At 45.8% G+C, this 22,647-nt stretch overlaps 1 protein-coding gene across 2 annotated transcripts in view; it reads left to right on the top strand.

Moving 5' to 3' along the window:
* Window positions 1–564: 564 nt before the first annotated feature.
* The window catches only part of NFIX (nuclear factor I X), a 254,720-nt gene continuing 232,637 nt past the window's right edge, over window positions 565–22,647 (top strand). The window contains exon 1 of one of the 2 annotated variants that reach the window (XM_077921269.1): window positions 565–940. The gene's annotated coding sequence lies outside the window, so the exon portion shown is untranslated. Of the gene's footprint in view, window positions 941–11,688; window positions 11,804–22,647 lie in introns of those variants that run through there. The other variant, XM_028711582.2, reaches the window with a different exon arrangement.

The raw sequence follows: 22,647 nt of genomic DNA, 5'->3' as shown, positions 1-22,647 counted from the left end.
CTCTAGCTTTCCATCCGCTTCTCGGAACCCCCAGATTTCGTTGCCTGTTCTCTCTCCACCCCACCCCCCCGCGCCTTCTTTCTTTCGGCTCTGGAGCGGCCTCGACTGAACTCCGAAGGCGGCGACGGCGGGCGCGATTTCGCCCAGTCACTCGGGAGCGCGCGGTTCCTTCGCGCTCTCTAACTCACACGCCCTCTCTCCCCACACCCAGAAATAGAGCAGTAGTGGGGCTGCAGGTCGGGGCAGAAAGAGGGAGGGAGGGAAGGAGCGAGGACCCGAGTCCCCGAAAGAGTGGAAAGCCCACGGGAGCTCCTAACACACTGCGCGGCTCCGCTTGCTCGGTCTCTATCTCTCTCTCTCTCCCCCCCCCCTTTCCCCACTTCTGCCTCTCCCCCCCCCCCCCCGCGCGCCCGGTTTCTCTCCCTCGCTCCGCCACCCTCCCTTCCGCTAAAGTGCACCGCTCCAGCTTGGAAGTGTTGCAAATCGGGCGGCACAGAAAGTGGCATTTCTCCAGTCTTTGGGAGGCCAATTTCCTTCCGACTCGAGCAGCCGCGCGAGTAAAACACGATCCAAGCGGGGTTGGGAAGATCGGCGAGCCCAGGCGCGGCCAGCGCGGTTTCCTCGCTTGCCCGGTGCCGGGCGAACGCTCGTCCCCTTTGGGCGGGTCGCTCCCCGCCTGCGCCGCGCCGGACTTTGCAGCCGCCGCTCGTCCACTTCGGGCCTTCGCCGAAGAGCCACACTTTGCGCCTCCTCCTCCTCCGCCGCCTGCTCCACTGCAGCAGCAGCAGCAGCAAGAAGTCGAAGGGTTTGTGGAGAGAGATTGCGCTGTCCTCCTGCCTGCTCTTGGTGGTGCTTGGCTTTTTCCTTTTTTAATTTTTGTCTGAGGATAAAAAATATATATGGGATTCTGATGTTGGGCCAAATTCTCTCCACCGTCATGGTACGTGCCGTGGAAATCAATAATTTCCTCTCTGATTAATACTTTCCCTCCGAAGCAGCGGCGGACAATCCCGCCTTTGTGCTCGGCCTGCCAGAGCCCGGCCGCCGCCGCCGCCGCCGCCGCCCCTACCCGGGGGCTTCGACTTTGCAAAGTAACAGGCGAAATCAAAGCCTCCTTCGGGTCGGGGTGTGGCTAACCCTGGAGGCGCGCGAAGAGGGAGGTGGCGGCCGGGATAGTCAGGATGGGCGAAGGTCACCACCGGGTCGAAGGCGCCGCTGCATTCTCTGCGAACAAAGAACAAATTGGGGGTGGAGGTGCCGGAGGGTCCCCCTTCCTCTCCCTAGACTCATGTTTTCCCAGTGGCGACAGAAAAGAGGCAGAGAGAACCAAACCTAGAGGTCCCCCTCCCCAAATACCCGCGCCTTTTCATTTGAAGCGGTGTCAGGTCAAGCAAGTCCACAGGTGCCCCTCCGGCTTTCCCTTTCCTCTCCTCCCCCCGTTTTGTACAAATCGTGTCTTTAACAATTGTCAGCTTTGCGCAAGGGATCCGCGCCCGCCGTTATCTTACCCCCAAAATAGGGGAAGAGGGTGACCCAGAGCCAGAGAGGCCAAAAGCCCTCTCCTTCCCTGGGAGGAAGTTCTCGGAAGCCGCTCGGAGGAAAGTCCTTACTTAGGTTGCCGTTGTCGTCGCCGTTCCATTTATTTATTGCTATTATTTCGCGCCGCGCGGTGCTTTTGCGAGCGGCATAAAGAGGTCGCTGCCCGGAGGAGCTTACAGTTGATACTTCGGCCGTCGGGGAAAGAAAGGGTGAGGGAGAGACGGGAGAGGAGAGGAGCAGCAGCGGGGCACCGGGGGATGAGCGTGAGCGCAGGGCTCCCTTCGCTGCGCGCGCGTGAACGTGTGAACGAGGCTCCAGCGCAGACCGTGTTCCCTCAACTTGTTGGTGGAACTGCTTAGCCATCTTAAATGCCCCCAGCCCATTTAAACTAGGCAGTGACGTGCTTGTAGCCACCAAGACTCCTCGAACCTAGGTACCGGCCCTTGCTTCCGAACTTGGTGCTGTGGGGGCCAAAGCGATCTTTGGGGATCTTCTTCGATCTCTCTCTCTCTCGTCCCCACCTCCCCTCCCCCCGCGCGACTTTTCCTCTGTGCCAAAACAGAAAAGCTCCAAGCAGCGCAAGAGGCCTCGCGAAGCGGTGAGGAGATAAAGTCCAGAACCGTCTCTTGGGGCGATTCCAGGGTTTTATTTCAGACTTTTTGCGCCTGTCTCTACCCCGAGAGAAAAAGTAACGGCGCCTTGAAAATGGAAGCGGGGGAGGAGAGGGACCCCCGCGGCGCTCTGCGCGGGCACTGCGCGGGCAGCCCTTGGGAGGCGAAAGGGGTGCGCGCCTCGGAGCGCGCCCGTCGGCAGGCCCCGGATAGCGGGGAGGACAGCCAAGGACCCGGTCTGCTGGGAAGTTTTCCTGCGCAAGTAACGGGAGCCATCGCAAAAGCTGGCGCAGGAGAACTTCCCGGCGCGGCAAGTCCTGCGCAAAGATCTGGAGAGCGCCGCACTTTCCCTTTCCTTGCGCAAACGCGAGAAGTTTTGCTTTGTTCTGCTGGTTGAATGCCAGCGCCTTCGGATCTGCAGAAATGGATTTTATTTTTATTGCACAAGGTGTTTAAAAAAAACTATTTGGGGGGGGGGCTGTATCTGAGTGGAGGAAGAAGGAAATTGGCTCTAAAAACAGCTGCTTGAGGTTCTTTTTAGACTCTCTTTAAAGCAACTTTTGGGGGTAACTTTTTGGGTGCACCTCCTTTTTCTATTTCCCTTCTGCTTTAACGTTTTTTAATTCCGGTAAGGCAGTCAGGACTACGAAGGAGATGCAGCCGAAAGCGTTTGATCATCGCAGCAGCTGAATTAAATATTGCTTTCTTTCCTTCCTGGGAACCGGGAGATTTCCACGAGACAGTGTAGGCCGGCCGGGTCAGCTTTTGCACGCGATGCTCCGCAGTGTTTGCGTGTGAAGGGGATTGCACCAACAAGGCCTGACAGCTGAACCGCAGTTATTTCAGTTTTACTTTATTTTTAAAAGGTGATATCTAATAATAATAATAATAATAATTCCAAGAAGTTTGCAAAATTATTGAGTCAGTGATACCTCCAGGACAGGGCTTTGTGGGTGGACAAGTCCAGGACTCTCAGCAGAAAGAGCAGGAGGGCTCTTTTTTCTAAAGTAAGGCAAGTTATACACTGAATAGCCTTTCCCCCCATCCACCCATACCCAAGACTATTATATCGAAAATATAATATCTACCAAATTGCACTGCTGGAGGATTCCTCCCCCCCCCCCATTACATAGCAACAATTGGGCCAGCTTTGGAGATGGCTGACTTTGTGGCAGGTAGGCAGCAAGTGACTTCCTGTGCCATCTTGCAAGTGTGCACTTCTGTCACATTAACAAACATAGGACCAATGCATTATTCAGTTTTTGGGTAGTGCTTTGTTAGGTTGTAGGACAAACTGAAGGGAAACGTACCGTTTGATGGTGATTTTACAGTGCAATTGTGTACGAGTAGAAGGAAGCCCCTTTGAGTTTATTCCTAGGTAAGTGTGTTTAGGGTTGCAGCCCTCATCATGCTTGGTGGGGAGTATAAACCCTCCTGAAACTCCTTGGGTTTTTGTTCTCAGGGAGCAGGTCTGCAGGATTGTTGCTTGTCAGGGATGATGGCTGATGTGTCCATCCATCCCACAAACAGCGGCCTCCATTTTGCAAACGAGAGAGAGAGAAATGTTGTGGCAAAATGTCCAGTTTCACCTAAAGGAGAAGGACTGTAAGGCTGTGGACACACTTTCTTCATTCTAAGCAATTGGTATTTTAGGAAGGGGGTTAAAAGGCACTTCACGGAAACGAAGCAGTCGGGGAGTAGAGAGATGGTCATCTGAATGACAAAGAAAACATGGTGCCTCTAATTCTACCTGTGGAACAAAGCTTCTGGCTTCCTGCTGGGAACATCTTGTTTGTACTTGGGCAAGAGACTTATTTGGCCACTTTTCTCTCCCAGCCTCCTGGGAATCTTAGCTACCTGAGGAACCAGTTGGCGTGTGGGCGTCACTCTAGGTGTGGACATAATGATTATTATTAATAACAGCCACATTGCAATGACCTGACCTTTTGCATGTATCTGTTTGGGACAGAATCCTCGTCATTATCACCATCACCATTTATTAATTAGTGTTTGTTGGTGGAAGTAGATAGATAGTTAAGTCACACAGGCCTATCTGCTAGCAAATGCGTTGCCACATCTGCTGTTGACTTTGGTGGTAGAAAGCCAGCAAAACACAGTACAACTGGCCTACAATGTGTGAATTGCAGAAGGGCTTGTTTGAAGCTCCACACCAGTTGGTGCAAAAATGGTAGACACTGAGTCATCTTGATTGGTGTCAGTGAATGCGAAACGACAGCAGACTCACAGTTTAGTTGGATTTCTAATTTTGGAATAAACTACTTATATGAAATCTGCAATGTGTCCTACAACCCTTTAACCTCAAGGAAACAGCTCTTTGGTTTAACAGAATGTCAGAAAAAATTCAGATGTCACTCCTGCTAATCAGTTTTATTATGCATGTGTGTCCTGTCCCATCATCATCTCTAAGCCAATGCCAAAGGGGGGGGGGGAGAGAAGAGCAACCCTCATGTCCTCAAGTTTCCCATCTGTGCTCCAAATTCATTCACCAAAGGCATGATTAAGGTTTGGATGCAACTCTCAAAGAATTCTAGGGTGGCATTCACATCACCACCTTAGAGCTCAGTGAAGCTGCCCCCCCTCATGTTTCACAACCCTCTCCCCCCAGATGTTCACATCAGCACAGCTTCATTTGTGTCAGATTCGTTTTTGTTTGTGTACAGACCCGAGGATGCTGACAGAGTGGGGATGTCTTTACCCCATGCAAAGGTGTTCGTACCTTGGTTAGAAATGAATTAGGCACAGTGTAAGCTGGTTTGAGAAACAATGCATCAAACAGTAGCATTTGATAGCAAAGTATAGGATACATTGTGCATTGTGGCTAATGTTTTGTGGATGCAGATTTGAAAGCCAGCACTGGAAAGTAAAATTCGAGCAGCAGTTGTAGCATACAAAAATAATTTAACATCTTTCTTGGGCAATTCCAAGCCTGTTATTCCAAGAAGAAAGGCCTCTGGTTTCTTTATAAATGTATATTTCAACATTTTTTAAAATTCATTATAAATCTTTTCCAAGAAGTCTTTCACCTTGGGACAGGTCCACCACATATGATAAAAGGTTCCTTCCTTTTCTTTACATTTCCAACATAGATTGTCACAGCTATGATATATCTTTGCTAATTTTACAGGGGTCAAATACCATCTGTACATCATTTTCTTTATATTTTCCTTTAACACAGTACATGCAGTGAACTTGATCCCTTTCTTCCACAATCTTTCCCAATCCTCCAACATTATATTATGTCCTACATCTCTTGCCCAGTCTATCATCACAGATGCAGCGAGTTCTCAGTAAACACAGCCCTAGAAGGAATTTCAGCTGACTTCCAGTCTCACTCAGAATTGGGGGAGTGGGGGGGGGGTAAGATATAATGATTGTTTAGATGTATGTATGTTACAAGGAGGGGGACGCGGGTGGCGCTGTGGGTAAAAGCCTCAGCGCTTAGGGCTTGCCGATCGAAAGGGCGGCGGTTCGAATCCCCGCGGCGGGGTGTGCTCCCGTTGTTCAGTCCCAGCGCCTGCCAACCTAGCAGTTCGAAAGCACTCCCGGGTGCAAGTAGATAAATAGGGACCGCTTACTGGCGGGAAGGTAAACGGCGTTTCCGTGTGCTGCGCTGGCTCGCCAGATGCAGCTTTGTCACGCTGGCCACGTGACCCGGAAGTGTCTCCGGACAGCGCTGGCCCTCGGCCTCTTGAGTGAGATGGGCGCACAACCCTAGAGTCTGTCAAGACTGGCCCGTATGGGCAGGGGTACCTTTACCTTTACTATGTTACAAGGACTGTTAGCTTTATGAACCCTTAGAAAGTTTCGGAGGGGCTAGCCATACACACGCACAAAACCCCAAACCCTTCTGTGCCATTGAAGAGGATCCTGGAGGGCACCTTTTGGTATTATGCAGTGCCACTCCTTAGGAGACAAATGTCTTGGGCTGACACATGCGTGCTACACTATAGATTGCATGTTTGTTCTCTACAGGATGAAATATAGGAGGAGATGACTCTGTGGCACTGCTGAGTTGACACCAAGCTCAGGTTTGCATAGCCATTCTGTTCATTTGTCTGTGGGAAAAGATTGCATGCCACTGTAGGCCAAAGCATACTTGGGTTGGAAAGTAAGTTGCGCTGAAATCAGTGGAATGTGCTCTCTAGGAAGGGCCAAAATGGACACTATGCAGGAGTCACAGACATATTATCCCGATCCTTTCTTAAACTGGAAAACAGCTCTGGAGGCTGCTGTCATGAGCAGAAGAGCAGCAGCCGCCTAACCCTACCCTCTTCTGCAAGTCCCCCCTGGTGTTTGCTTCCTCCAGCTGCTTTTCCACCCACAGGGAAAAGAGATGGGACCCCCATATCCTTTTCTCTGCTGGAATAAAGCAGCTCAGGGAGGGCAATTCTGTGCAGAAGAATGACAGAAGGGGAAGAGAGTTGAGTTTCTCCATTGGAACTGATAGACTCCAGTGGTTGCCTTTTAGTTAAAGAAAACAACACCCCTTTTCCTCAAAAATGGAGGCTGTTCACACCTCTCCAGCATAGTATCTACTCTGGCCCTGTATGTGATTAGGACTGAGATAAAAGGTAAAGGTAAAGGTACCGCTGCCCGTACGGGCCAGTCTTGACAGACTCTAGGGTTGTGCGCTCATCTCACTCAAGAGGCCGGGGGCCAGCGCTGTCTGGAGACACTTCTGGGTCACGTGGCCAGCGTGACAAGCTGCATCTGGCGAGCCAGAGCCGCACACGGAAACGCCGTTTACCTTCCCGCCAGTAAGCGGTCCCTATTTATCTACTTGCACCCGGGGGTGCTTTCGAACTGCTAGGTTGGCAGGCGCTGGGACCGAGCAACGGGAGCGCACCCTGCCGCGGGGATTCGAACCGCCAACCTTTCGATCGGCAAGTCCTAGGCGCTGAGGCTTTTACCCACAGCGCCACCCGCGTCCCTAGGACTGAGATACCAAGCTCCTATTTCAGGCTGTGTCCTGATTCCCGAAACCCTCAAATGAGCATGCTTTCAATGAGGTCCTGACTAGTTTCTGTTAGAAGTAGCCCCTATATATGCTCTCCTGTGGAACCTACTTGCAGTGAAACAGAAGTGGAACAGCAGAGGCTGGTCTGAGTTGTTGACAGTTTTCTGATCTTTATCCTGCACCTGGTTACTTGTCTCTATAGGGTACTTGTTTCAGCCTGATGCCATGTTAGTTGGTTGGTTTGGTCTCCGTGGTGCTGAGGGCAAGCAAATGGGTGAACGTTGCTCAGGGCTCAGAGTTGTGGCTAAGGATCACTTTCCCCAGGAGAGGCCCACAAGGTCCTGTCCGCAGCCCTGACTCCTCCTGAATAAGTGTGCAGTCAACTACAGCTGTTCAACATCACTCTTCTGCATGCATACTCAGAACTAAATCCTATGATATTTCATGGGGCTTTCTCTTGAGTCAATGTGCCTAGGATTGCAGCCCGAATGACACATGTGTGCTGAGAATGGGTGTGCAGAGTTTGACTTGGAAAGGAGTAAATTGCACGGCGAGTGCCGGGAAAAGGTGGACCTGAGTCAGTGGATAATCTCTCTTAAGCCAACATTTTTCATTCTAAAATTGGAAACTTTGAATTCAGTTCTGCCTTGAACAAATCTCGCTCCACCTCAGATACATGCATGCATGCATGCGTGTGTTTGTGTGTATCCATGTGGATCTGGGCTGCTTGACAAAATGGGAGTGGAATCCAAATCTAAAGAAAGGACAGGCCAAATATTTTGCTCCCCCCCTTCCTCAGCTTTCCCTTACCCATTTCCAGGGACCCCCAATTAATTTTGACAGGAGCCTTCTCAGCGAGGCGCCTAAAGCCAAACAAGCCAAACACGACACCTTTCTCCCCCCTTCACCCTTTGGCAAGAATTAGTGCTTTTGAATAGAGCAAAGTTTAAGAGTGTTGCCATAGTCTGAATTGAACTACAAAAAGTGTGCAGCTAAGAGGACATTTCAAAGTAGATCAGCGGCTTTAAATGAAATTCCAAAGACGAAAAAGAAAAGCTACTGGTTTGATTTTATTTCATTTTTTAAAAGTGGTGGGACTGTGGGAGAATTCAAGCCTTGCCCTTGGAAACTCAGTTGAGCATTGGCAGTCCAGGATATGCAGGGAAAGAGAGACAGGCTAAGTTTACCTGATCCAGCCAAGCCATCTGATCCAATATACTCACAATTTGCAATAAGTAGGCCTGCAATAAGGGGACCTAAGTTTATGGCCCTGGCAAATGGTCACCTTCTCTTCACATAAAGTGTTTAGGGCAACAGTCTGTATGTGTGTGTATTCATGTGCACACACGCACACCCACACACCCACAGAAATCTTTGAATCATATTAGTTCAAATAAGAAAGATGAGAACAAAAGATTTGTGAGAAGGCAAGAGCTTGGGTTTAATGAAGAGTCAGAAGAATATAGCATCATTGCTGTGGAGTTTAAAGCTATGAAATGAAATGACACAGACTCTCCTGTTAATAAAACCATTAATCTACCGGTACCTGTAGTTTAAAGTTTGAGTGCAGGCACTCCTCTGTGGCCCCCCCTGCCAAATAACAATGAGATAAGCAGTATTTTACGATTCCCCCCCCCCCCCAAAAAAATTGTCCAGGGTGGTTGGTGCAGGAACCATAATATTTCCTGTGTCTGGTGAAATTCTAACCCCGCGGCTTAGGGATTTTTTTTCAAAAAAACGTTTTTCCGCAAATTAAGACGTTGTGGGCTAATTGTTTGTGTCCTGCATCTAATGAAGCAGACCATTGCCCATGAAAGTTCATGCTGCAATAATCGAGTAACCACGCAGATGCAAGATCACAGTCTTGAATGTTTATGGGCTGTGACCCACATGAACAAGACTTTAGGACAGAGGTCCAGTGTCCCACTCAGTAGAATGAGCAGGAGGGAACCCCTAAATGCAGCAGGGCTTGCTTAGCACATTTCGTAGTAGGAAAAGAAGTGATAAACAGGATCTTCTAAAGAAGAGGGGCACTATGACCATTAAATCCAGTCTTAAAAAAGTCCCTACCAGAGAAGAATGTCAAACCAAGCTGATGGACTATGCCGAAATGGCAAAGCTGACGGGAAAACTCAGACACCAAGAGGAAAATAACTTAATTAAAGAATTGGGGTGGGGGGAATTATAAGTTATTTAGGTGACCACTGTAAGCAGATGGAAACAAGAGCAGGATTTTGATTCACTTGTAGTGTAAAAATTATTGTGGATGATAAGGTTCGATATAAAATTTGGAGTATGGATGAATATGCAGTTGTAGATGTTTAAACTGAGACTCCATGGGGGGGGGATGGGGGGGGAAGTCCCGAGATTCGGAGAATCTCTATATACAGATATGTAATTCTTAGTTTGTTCACACTTTGTATTTGTAAAAGCAATGAAATGTATTTCATTAAAAATATATATCCAGTCTTACAATTACCTAACGGGGAGGAATGACAGTTAATACCATTGGTCCCCCCCCCCCTCCACACAACGGTTTTGGTCACTGGTCACCACTGGTGTTGCTAGGAAAACCCAGGGCCCATAACCTGCCCAGTATGTCAGTGTGTGGGGAACAGGAGCATTTTCCTTGTGGGGTCTCTGTAGACGCTTCAAAGAGGAGTAGCTGGCACACGGTACTTTTTCTGGACATCAGTGCCCCCCCCCCCTTTAAAGGCCCCATGTTTCTTCAATTCTGCCTTGGAGACCTGATGTCTGCCAGAAAGATAAGGTTATAAATATTTTAAATGGCATAGATAAAAAAACCCTAAATGTTATGAAAAATAAAGTAAAGGGGAAGCCATCCAGAAAACTGTACTCTCAGTCACTGAAGAGGATTTGAATCTCCACGTTACCCGTATGGTTGCCTTCAAAAGGAGAGGGAGAAAGAGCAATGCTTTATACCATTCATTTATTTATCTTTTGCTATTATGCATTTGGATTTTTATCCCTCTCAGCCTTAAATAACAATAAAACATGACATGTACAGCAGCAGCAACAACAGCAACTTTCCAAAAATAAAGGTTGGCGTTTGTTAAAACCTTTACGCCGTCTACTTCCACCTATTCGTTGAGTCCTCCTTTCCTTTATTCCAATTTGGATATAGTATAGCCGACTCTCCCAGTAGTGTTCCTGCCAAATTCCAACCACAAAAGCCCTCCTATCATTTTGGCTCTTGAGCGTCCACACTCCAAATCACGTTTCCCCATTTAGATGGCATAATATAGCACCCCTTTCCATGCCTTCCTTAATACCTAGCATTCCAGCCGCCAAACGCCATATCAAATTTTGCCCGTTTGAAGGACTGGATAGTTCCTGCAAGTTGAGGGGGCAACGAATCGATGCAAGTGAATCCACATTTGCTTTTTTTGCCCTTCTGCTGTTTGATGCCAGCACGGTTATTTTTCCAGTTCTTGTGCTCCCCATTTTTCCCTTTGCATGGTCACTGCCTTCCTGCCTGCAGTTTTATCTGTTCCTAATCTGAGGCCTGTAAATGTGGGAATGGGGAGGACAAGACCAAGAGAAGAGAAAAGAAAAGACCTATGGTCAACAAGCAAATTGATTAGTAAGGCTTATTACATAGGTAGGCAAACTAAGGCCGGAGGGCCGGATCTGGCCCAATTGCCTTCTAAATCCGGCCCGCGGACGGTTCAGGAATCAGCATGATGTTACATGAGTAGAATGTGTGCTTTTATTTAAAATGCATCTCTGGGTTATTTGTGAGGCATAGGAATTCATTAACCCCCCCAAAAAAAATATAGTTGTCCCCCCACAAGGTCTAAGGGACAGTGGACTGGCCCCCTGCTGAAAAAGTTTGCTGACCCCTGGCTTACTAGGTCTACAAAATATTATTTTCTCTGATATGAAGTTACGTGTCATTGTACAACACCAGCTTTCTCAGAATTCTTGCTATCTCTTTGAATAACCCCTGGAATGGTTTTTAATAAGACTAGTAGAAGGGTTTTTTTTGTGGGGGAGGTGGGAATTGTTCCCTGGCAATATCCTTACTTACTGTCCCTATTTGTTATGTATTTTATTTTTGAGCTCTAAGCGCTATTTTTGACCGATTATTACTTTTATATTTGCAGATTTGAATTAACTAACAAGTGGAAATATAAAAAAAAATTATGCACATTTTTTTTTGATTTGGTGAGAGAAATCAAGCTAACCTCCATTTCCAAATCTAGTATGGAGGATTGATATTTAGTTAGATTCAACAAAAGGGTTGTACCAGGATGCTGGGGTTGGAGGTGGGAGGAAGGTTGCACAAGAAGGAAACCAGTTGTTCTGGAGTGAAAATTATGTCTGAAATATTTGTTTGGCTCCTATAAAACTATCCAGCTTGCGTGTTTGCATTTTCAGAGCAGAATTTCATGAGGTTTCTGCTTTTGCTTGCTGCATATAAGACACCTCAAAGGACTTTTCAGAGACTGGGACATTTAGCATTGTGAAAAATTGCTCCCCCCCTCCCCCCCACTTGGCAATATTTTAGCAACCAGCAGTTTGGAGAATACCAGCGACTTTTTGCGTAGCAGCTTCTGGGTAGAAACAGCTTCCAGCAGATCCAGTCTTTGTTTTTGAACCAGAACAGTGTGTTGGTGGAGTCTGACCGGGAAAGAGGACTCTCTTGTCTCTGGTAAGAAAAGGTGGTAGATTTTGTATTTCTTTTTTAACTAAATCCAAGTTATGAATCATAGGGTCTGATTCATGGCAGGTGCAGGTTTGTAGATCTGCTTTGCAGGAGAGAAAATGCCAATATCTGAGACAAGTCTTACCTGGCTAATAATTTTTTGTGAATGTGAATAAAGTGCAGGATTTAGCCTTTTCATAGATGCCAGATATACAACTGAAACATATGCATGTGTAAAATATTTTAATGCTTGACAACTGTGTTTTTAATCATAGTTGGCTTATGAAGTTGCACTTGATTACCTGTAACGATTTCTCCACCTTTTTAATTTTCGCATTTAAAATGATGCAAATGGGTTTCCCTTGTATTCAGTAACTGGTTCCCCGTTTCCCCCCACAGTAGAATTTCAAGTTTTATGCAGAGGTTTTTTTGTTTGCTTTTACAGCTAATGCCATAGCTTTGACACCCTCGGTTCTCACCCTTTCATTTCCATCTTATACGGATTATTATCAGTTGCCAAGCATTTTCTGTTTGGAATTATCATGTCCAAAAAACAAAAGAAAAGTTTTGCAGTCACAGAGAAAATAAGTGCCTGTGCTCAGGGTTTCTAAAAGACCCAGGGACCATAAAAAGATGACAGAGACTCTAAGAGCGCAATCCACCAGGAAGTTCTCTTGCGCCAGCCTTGTGCAAATGATTGGGAGCTTGGCAAGAGCATATTATGCTCTTTCCACAGTTTGCATTCATTTCAAGCGGGAACGGGGGAACATCCCAGGGAATGGTATGGTAAGATTTATTTATTTTTTAACATTTTACACCTTTTTCCTCTTAAGAAAACTCATTTAATAATTTTGGAAGTGAAGGAAGGAGAAAGTCAACAAATCACAACCAGGAAATTAACCACAAGGTTGAAATGCTGAAAAGCCCATAAAAGAAATATCTCAGCCGAATTCTGTAGTAGTGGCAGGAGGCTTTCTTGATAAAGAATTTGAAGAGGACAAAATGTTTGCATTTTATTTTTTTGGCAGAAGACGGGTAAAGCAATCCTGCTGCAATGAGAGCAGCGAAGTCCCAAACAGCCAGAGAAAGGAGCTAGTTAGCAGTTGTGCATAGCAAAGTACTGTCTGAGATAGGCAACTATTGTGCAAACTCAAGAGAAAAGCACTGTTTATTTTGTGTGAACTCCTAGTAAGATTGCGGGGGGGGGGGGGGGGGAAGCATGTTTCCTAAGTAGGGTCTTGAGTGCCACTGTCTGTAAGGCTTGAGCTGGGGCTAAAAATATGTAACCACCATAATATGAGTGAAAAGCCCTTAACCTGTCCCACGGACCTGGCATTGTTCGGACTCCCTCCCCCTTCCTTCCTTGTTGAGAATGGAATTTAACGTCCAGTGCAAAAGCGCCGAGCTATTTCCAAACCCTGCTTGTAAATATCAGCTCGAAGATGAAGCCCTTGGTTGTTCCTTTTAAAATATTTTTGGAACTAGGAAATAGGAACTGCTGGTTGTGAGCTGGGACTGAGGTAGAGCGGAGGAAAGGGAGCAGTTTCAACAGACCAGTTCTTTCAAAGACAGTTGGCAAGTATTGTTCTGAAAGTTGTGTGAATGAGAAGGGCCTTAAAGAGGTCAATTGCCACATAGCGAATGAAACTCAATAATAGCTGAATTTCTCACTTTGGAGAGTGCTGTAGTTTTGCTGGTTGTGAATGGGCTGTTGCTTCTGTTGTGTCCTGCACAGTGGTGTAGCGTGGGTTGTCAGCACCCGGGTCAAGGCAAGTAATTTGTGCCCCCTAACCCATGGATTTGGCCCCCTAACCTGTGGATTTGCGCCCCCTAACCCTAACCCCCAGATGTTGCGCCCGGTGCGGCCGGCCCCCCCTGCACCCCCCACGCTACACCACTGGTCCTGCAAGTCAGAAGCAGGTGAATGGGAGATGTTGGCCTGAGGTGCAAGGAGAGGAAATGAATCGGATTTCCACAGGGTTCTTCATCACGAGGGCCCCTTAGCAATGGGAGGTCAGGCTTGCAAATCTAGGCCATAAATAAAGAAGGTGCAATGTTGGGTCAGGGCTGAAGTTTTCACATGCAAGTGGCTTTACAAAATCTGATTTTCTGATCCTCAAAAAACTAGCAGACACTGGGGGGGGGAGGTGTTTCAGAAGCTAGTATGCTAACTAATTATCATTTAATTAGAAATACGCAGTTTAATTATACAACCAAAGTAACACCACTTCCAAACCACCTGAGACCTTATTAGCAATTTTTTTAAAAAAATAAATAAATCAGTGTTTCATAAAATAAAACTAAATGTTTCTTTTAAAAATTGGGTTTTATCAGTGATTAGGCTGAAAACAAAAAAGAAAAATATATTGGGCACAATTCAGTCAAACTTCACTGCTTTTAGGTCTCAGGGGCTTCTATAGGGGTTTAATTAAGTGCTGATAACTTTCCTATTGAAACTGGCAAGTCTTTAAAATGTTCAACTGGCTGGATCATGACTGCTCAACATCTTAAAAATCAGAATCCAAATACTTGGCTTTAACTCTTCTAGAAAGTGAATTATACAAATTGTAACTTTAGCGCCTTTTAAAATTAATTTAATTAATTCACAGCAAGTAAGCAGCATTGCAAATCCTGTGCATGAATTTATACTCATATAAAGTGTACTTAACCTGTATGTTATTATTTAGAAGCAAGTGTTCCAGGGTCATTTCGCGGGAAACCCAGTTATTTATGATTGCACTGAAATGGGGTTCTGCTTTGCACAGAGCTCCATATAACCACAACCCTAAACGGTTCAAAAATATTCAAACCAAGGCAATCCAAATCTTACCCTCCAGAAAAAAATCTGAATCAATATATTATCTCCTGTCTTGCTTGGGATAGCAGCGGGTGGGAATGTCTCTAGGAATTAATTTGCAGGTCTCGGCTATAAGGGCAGTGATATTTGTCCAACAAATAAAATAATTAAGCTTGTATAAATATACTCATTTTTGCATAAGCATTTCTAATTTGCATGCCTGACTTTCTGCCTAGTATTTGAAGTTTGTGCCCTTGCTGGGTTTTTCCCAAGAAGAAATAGTGCAATGGCAAAAGTCACAACCAGGCAGGCAGGCAGTTTTAAAGGGACAGGGTGCCCTGACTGGCATGGAAGATCCACCCACTAGGCCCTGTTGAATTCAGCAAGCATGGCATGCATGTTTTTTGCCGTATATCCATAGCCACAAGGACTAGAAACTCTTTTTTAAAAACGAGCAGGCAAATGCAGATCAAGGAATCAAAATTTTGTACCAGACCTATGCAAAATTTTGCATATGTGGAATCACAGAAGACTAACCAGCAGAGTCAAAGATGCCATTAGAGGTAAGAAAGTTTCCTTCAAAAAAATAGAAGTGGAGTCCAGTGGCATAGTGTGGGGGGAGGGCCAGAGGGGCAGTGGCCTCGGGTGCAAAATTCTGAAAGGGGCACAACCAGGAGCAACAGCCACCTGCCCCGCCCCTGGGCTTGCTGAGCTGGGAGGTGATGGAGCTGCCAAGCTGGGAAGGCACATGGATACCAGCAGCAGCAGCGCTGGCAGCCATGTGCCTTGTGGACTCTGCATGCCCCCCCCCCCGGACCCATTTCCACCCCAGCTGCCCAATCCGCCAGGGGGGCGCAAAGCTTGTCCTGTCCCGGGTACCAGCAACCCACACTATGCCACTGGTTGTGTCCCAAGGAGGAGAACAAAAAGGAACACAAACTATGGCAAAAGAAGAGCAAGCAGGTAATAAGAGATACAAAAAAATAATTTGAGGAGCACATTACTAAAACATAAAGACCACCACCAACAAAAAATCTTTAAATATATTAGTAGCAGGAGATGGTGTGTGGAGGTGGTTGGACCCTTAGATGACAAGGGAGTCAAAGGTATGCTAAAGGAGGGTAAGGGGGTTGCAGGGAACCTGAATGAATTATTTGCATCTGTCTTCACAGATCCCTATGCCTGAACTAACTTTTGAAGGAAGGGAGTCTGAAGAACTAAGGCAGATAGTGGTGATGAGAAATGAAGTTCTAAACCTACTAGAGTAAACAGACAAAATTAAAACTGAGAAGTCGCCAGGTCTGGATGGCACCCACCCAAGAGTTCTCAAATAATTCAAAGGCGAAATTGCTGATTGTCTAACAGAAACATGTAATTTGTCCCTCAGATCAGCCTCTGTACCTGAGGACTGGAAAGTAGCCCACGTAGCACCAATTTATAAAAAGGAAGCCAAGAGGTATCCTGGAAATTACAGGCTGGTTAGCTTAAAGTCTGTCCCAGGAAACCCTGTGGAAAGTATGATGAAAGATCAACTAAAGTAGCATATAGAAGAACAAGCCTTGCTGAAGCTGAGCCAGCACGGCTTCTGTACGGGAAAGTCTTGTCTCACTAACTTATTAGAGTTCTTTGAGACTGTCAACAAGCATATAGATAGAGGAGATCCAGTCGACATAGTGTGGTCGGACTTTCAAAAAGCTTTTGACACAGTACCTCACCAAACCCCCCTAAGGTTAGCAGTCATGGAATAAGAAGAGAGGTCTTCTTGTGGATCAGGAACTGGTTAAGTAGCAGGAAATAATGGACATGTTTCTGAATGGAGGGATGTAGAAAGCAGAGTTGCCCTGCGATAGGTATTGGGACTTGTGCTTTAAAACTTCTACATCAACAATCTAGAGTTATGGGTGAGAAGTGAGGTGACCATATTTGCTGATGATACTAAATTTTTCAGGGTTGTCAAAACAAAAATAGATTGTGAAGAGCTCCAAAAATACCAGAGTGAATGAATAGGGCAGTAAAATGGCAAATACCCCAAAGGGCAGTAAAAATGAGAAACGCAATTCAATATAAACAAGTGTAAAATGAGACATGTGGGGGTGGGGATTGTTTTCACATATACGCTGAACTGGCAGTGAATGACTGGGAATGAGACCTTGGGATTGTAGTGGATAGCTTGATGACGATGTTGACCCAGTGTGTGGCTGCCGTGAAAAAGGCAAAATCCATGATAGAGACCATTAGGAAAGCGATTGAAAAGAAAACTGCCGACATAATAATGTCATTATACAAATCTATCATTTGACTGCATTTGGAATACTGTGTATAGTTCTGGTTGCCTGACGCAAAAAGGATATTGTAGAGCAGGGAAAGGTTCATAAAAGGCCAACCAAGATGATCAAGGGGATGAAGCAGCCCTCCTGTGAATAAAGTTTGCAGCATTTGGGGATTTTATTTTTTTCGAGAAAAGGAGTGTAAGAGGTGACACTACGGAAATCTATAAAATTATGCATGTCTGGAGAAAGTGGAAAAGTCCCACCTTCCTTAATGCTATAACTTGTTGACATGATGAGATTCGGGGCAGATAAAAGCCTTTTCCTCCATGAATTCATCTAACTCTCTTTTAAAACAATCCAAGTTGGTGGCGATCACAACCTCCTCTGGGACTGAGTTCCATAGCTCGCTGTTTTTTCTGACAGTTTGTCTCATCCTTCGTCTCAGATCAGGGATCCTGGCAGTCAGAACCTAGTCCTTGGTGCATGTGGCTTTGGGATAGTTGGCCAAACAAAGTAGTATCCATTGCTCTCAGGCACTGCTGCTGAGTCAGAAGGAGGGATTGAGTCCTGCTGTCTGACAGCCTCAGGAGTGTGTCGGGTGACACAAAGAACCAGTGATGTTTTCCTCTTGCCCTATGGATGCTCAGAGTCCACCTTTGCTCTTTAGTCTGAATGACACACAATACCATGCGGACGTCCAACTCCCAAGAGACTGCGATCTACTTCCAGGAAAAAAAATGGCAGTGATCTACCCATTTTGGGGGGAAGGGAGAATTATAAGTTGTTGACCTTCTTTTAGGGGGCCAGGTCGAAATTGTTGAGGGTTTTTTGGGGGGGGGGCAACACCAAGGTTATAAAGCTTTTGGGGGGGATTTGGATGGGCACACCAAAAATTGCTCACCAGATATAAAGCCGGACAGTGCCAACTCCATCTTCCGTTTTAGCAATCCTGCACAAATCAAGAAAACAGCAAGGGGCCGGGAAAGTTCAAGTGATCAACCACTATCACCTGGAGATCCACCTGTCGATCATGGTCGACCGGTTGGACAGCCCACACTATCCATGGTTCTCATTTGCCTGACAGCTCTTCAGCTCTCGTTAAACCAGCTTTCGCCAACCTGCCCCCCCCCCGATGGTTTGGACTGCAACTCCCACCAGCCCCAACCAGCACTGCTGATGGGAGTTGAAATCCTAAACATCAGGAGGGCACCAGGTTGGCGAGGGCTGCCCTGGACCGTCTACTTCATTTTGATGGTACCACTCTTGCAGTTTGCACTCTAGTAGCTGTGGGTTAAACCACAGAGCCTAGGACTTGCCGATCAGAAGGTCGGCGGTTCAAATCCCCGCGACAGGGTGAGCTCCCGTTGCTCGGTCCCTGCTCCTGCCAACCTAGCAGTTCAAAAGCACGTCAAAGTGCAAGTAGATAAATAGGTACCACTGCGGTGGGAAGGTAAACGGCGTTTCCGTGCGCTGCTCTGCTTCGCCAGAAGCGGCTTAGTCATGCTGGCCACATGACCCGGAAGCTGTACGCCGGCTCCCTTGGCCAATAAAGCAAGATGAGCGCCGCAACCCCAGAGTCGGCCGCAACTGGACCTAATGGTTAGGGGTCCCCTTTACCCTTTTAGCAGTAGTAATGGATAAAAAAGAATTATGTAAAGTTGTGGATGCTTTTAGAAATTTGCATTTCTAAATTTTGAAAGCAAAAGCAAAACAGGCACTGAGCAGCAGGGTGCTTGAAAAATAACAATCTGGAGGCCCCTTAGAAATAACTCATGGCTGTCCAGTGAGGACACACAGCTAACCTGCGACCATAAGCCAGGAACTCATCACAATGTAACCAAAACTGTGCACCCCACTACCTGCCCCTGATCTCCTCCACCTTCTGGAGTATGCAGTGTTTATGACAAATGGCACAACACAAGGGAGCTCCCTGGCCCACTCCCCACCCATGGACCACCTGCTTGCTTATCTTTCGCTCATACTCAGGGATAGTATTGAATGGTCACTTCCAGATGATCTGTTTATTGAGGATTCATTCTTTTTTTTAAACAAAAAAATTTTTTTTGACTAGTATCCTCTTTATTACCTCCATTACCATTCAGACTTCTTTGCTTTCATTATAGTGTATCATGCAAACCAGATTAATATCTAAGACAGAACAGTAATTTTGTGTTGGCACACCAATTCATACTCTTCCGAGCTAAGATCTGCGTAGCATTTGTTTTGTTTTGTTTGTTTTTAATATATTTTTTAATTAAAAAGAATTTTTAATACACATATATTACAAATATACAAGCATACAAACATACATTTCATACAATCCTTAAAAGTGTTCAAACATACCTACACTCAATCCCACGAATAATTCATTTTCCCATCACCATCCACCACCCCTCACCCCACCTTTGTGTTTGACTTCCAGTCTACTCAATTGAGGATTCATTCTAATTTGTTTGCACAGGGTTTTGGGGGTGGTTGTTTGATGTCCACCATTTATTGGTTAGGAGATGACATGATGGTGGGGAAATATATATATATATATATATATATATATATATATATATATATATATGCTTTCGTAGATTTTCACGGGTACAGGAATGCAGGTTTTGGTGTCCTCGGGTATCTTCCCGTGTAAAAGTTGGGGTGTCTAGGCGACGTTTCGACGAGGTCTCACTCGTCATCTTCAGGCTGGTGCTTTCGGCTTCTTGTTACTGGAACAGAGCAGGATCTCAGTGTTTGAGTTCCTATAAATACTGTTGAGGAGGTTCTGGGCAGAGAGGGCAGAGATCCTGCTCTGTTCCAGTAACAAGAAGCCGAAAGCACCAGCCTGAAGATGACGAGTGAGACCTCGTCGAAACGTCGCCTAGACACCCCAACTTTTACACGGGAAGATACCCGAGGACACCAAAACCTGCATATATATATATATATATATATATATATATATATATATATATATATATATTACTTTTGCAACAATTTAAACACTACAAAGAAAAACAAAGAAAAAACAATACATTACAATACAAAAACACTGTTGTTGTTGTTTAGTCGTTTAGTCGTGTCCGACTCTTCGTGACCCCATGGACCAGAGCACGCCAGGCACTCCTGTCTTCCACCGCCTCCCGCAGTTTGGTCAGGCTCATGTTTGTAGCTTCGAGAACACTATCCAACCATCTCATCCTCTGTCGTCCCCTTCTCCTTGTGCCCTCCATCTTTCCCAACATCAGGGTCTTTTCCAGGGAGTCTTCTCTTCTCATGAGGTGGCCAAAGTATTGGAGCCTCAACTTCACGATCTGTCCTTCCAGTGAGCACTCAGGTCTGATTTCCTTAAGAATGGATGCGTTTGATCTTCTTGCAGTCCATGGGACTCTCAAGAGTCTCCTCCAGCACCATAATTCAAAAGCATCAATTCTTCGGCGATCAGCCTTCTTTATGGTCCAGCTCTCACTTCCATACATCACTACACTTCCATACATCACTAACAAAAACACTACATAACACTAAAACATTAAACTAACAAGACAAGACAAAAACAAATTAAGAACACATCAAAAAAAGAAAAGAAAAGAAAAGAAAAAATTTCAATATCTTATCTTTCTTTCACATATTTCCACGACCTCCTCACACCTCCCTTTTTGTATTCCGCTTCTATTAATTATTTCAGCAATTCCTTTCCATCTTCCGCTGTTTTCTATCCTATAATTATCTTAACACATTTTAACCTTATTTTTCCTTCAATACTCTATTAATCTATTTATACTTAATTCCTTATAACATTTCTACTAAAGCCATATCACTTCACTCCATCATTCTTCTAACATTCATTAATGGTGGGGAAGTTATATGACATAACATCAAGAAGTTGTCACGCCACACTTTCTAGTGCATCAATTCCCCATCACTTTCCCGCAAAGTCCCTTTTTCGGGTGGGAGGGGGGTATTTGCTGTTTTGAGAAGACAGCTTGTTGTGCGAGAGCCCCAAATGCGAATTTGCTGACACAGGGCTGAATCCCATCCACGGAAATAATCTGGAGGTGCCCCATCTCTTCGCCCTCCGACACAGAGGTGTCCCAATACATTTTGCTGTACTTATTGCCTGCCCTTTGCAATCTGAAACACCAGCCATTAGATAGAGGATGCAACTTTCTAGAACAGCAAGCCTCATAAATCTCTCACATTCCCCTGGATGCATCTCTCTCACATTCTGTACCACCAGGTCTGCTTGTGTGGTTCAGTTGGTTCCCACCCTTTGCAGACCCTCCAAGTGTCCCCATTTTCCAGGGACGTCCCTGATTTAGAGAAGCTGTCCCGGTTTCTGATTTGATTCCGGAATGTTCCACTTGTCCTTTAGGACATCTCTAATTTCATTGGAGGAATGTTGGAGGGTATGGAGTAATCCAGCCCCCAAGCCAATTGAAAGCAATCCTATATAGGGAAGGTTTTTTTTAATGTTTAATGTTTTCCTATGTTTTTATATATGTTGGAAGCTGCCCAGAGTGGCTCGGGCAACCCAGTAAGATGTGTTGGGTATAAATAGTAAAATTATCATTATGGAATGGGACGTCCCTGTTTTCATTGGAGAAATGTTGGAGGGTTTCCCTTTGGGCTGGCTTCTTAGTGTGCAGCTGGCTTCTTATCCTGGTGGTTTCACTCAGACTTTTGCAGAGCAGTAGGCCTCAACCTTCCGTTAAGCCACTGGAGGAGGCCCATTTGCAAAAACTGGTTTGGCTTTCTTTGTCTGGCCATTCCACACCATATCCTGGGATTATTCCCCCACTTCCTCTGTCTTGCACGTAAGAGCCTTCTTTCTTTTTCTTTTTAAACATATATATTTGGAAAGGGGTGCAGAGGGAGAGAGAAGGGCTGAAATATTTTCCATATGTTGGCCGTGGGATGAGTCTGATTTCAGGTTCCCTTTTCACTCCCGTATAGAATCTGGCAGGCACACAATCCTCTCTCGGTGCCAAGTGATATACTATAAACTTGTGAATTGATGCCGTCTTTTAACATTTGAAACAGCAGTGATGTGTTCCATAATGCAGGAGGCGTCCACGTATGCATGTGCGGGAGACAGAGCTTTTCTCCCCCTCTCTTCAGCAGAATATCACCAACCCTGTGGTGTCCGCTTTTTGCGTCACATAAAGGAATCTGTTGCATCAGCCCATCACTATCTTTCTGACAGGTGATGTCAAAGTGTGTGTGGGGTGTGTGTGCGTGTGCTCAGGATGTGGTACAATTGAGTTTCAGACTGTGGAGGAGGACATAACTGCTCACATACAGTGGTGCCTCGCAAGACGAAATTAATCCGTTCCGCGAGTCTCTTCGTCTTGCGGTTTTTTCGCCTTGCGAAGCACGGCTATTAGCGGCTTAGCGGCTATTAGCGGCTTAGCGGCTATTAACGGCTTAGCGGCTATTAACGGCTTAGTGGCTTAGCGGCTATTAGCGGCTTAGCGGCTTTAAGAAAAAGGAAACAAACTCGCAAGAACTCTTGCGAAGCAAGCCCATAGGGAAATTCGTCTTGCGGAACGACTCAAAAAACGGAAAACTCTTTCGTCTTGCGAGTTTTTCATCTTGCGAGGCATTCGTCTTGCGGGGCACCACTGTACATCAAAGCTGAAGCCTATCTTCAGCCCTTTGGCTACATCAGGAGTAGCAGCAGCAGCAGTGTTAGAAATTCAGATATATAAGCTAGGTGCCAAATTGGTCCTTAAACCAGGGTTACAGTTGCCCAAAATGCAATGCCTACTTGCCATTTTGGGGCCAGACAAAAATACAGT

This window comes from Podarcis muralis, chromosome 17 (genome assembly GCF_964188315.1).
Source record: "Podarcis muralis chromosome 17, rPodMur119.hap1.1, whole genome shotgun sequence".
Classification (NCBI taxonomy): domain Eukaryota; kingdom Metazoa; phylum Chordata; class Lepidosauria; order Squamata; family Lacertidae; genus Podarcis; species Podarcis muralis.
The sequence above is the reverse complement of the archived record's forward strand: the minus strand, read 5'-3'. Positions and strand labels throughout refer to the sequence as shown.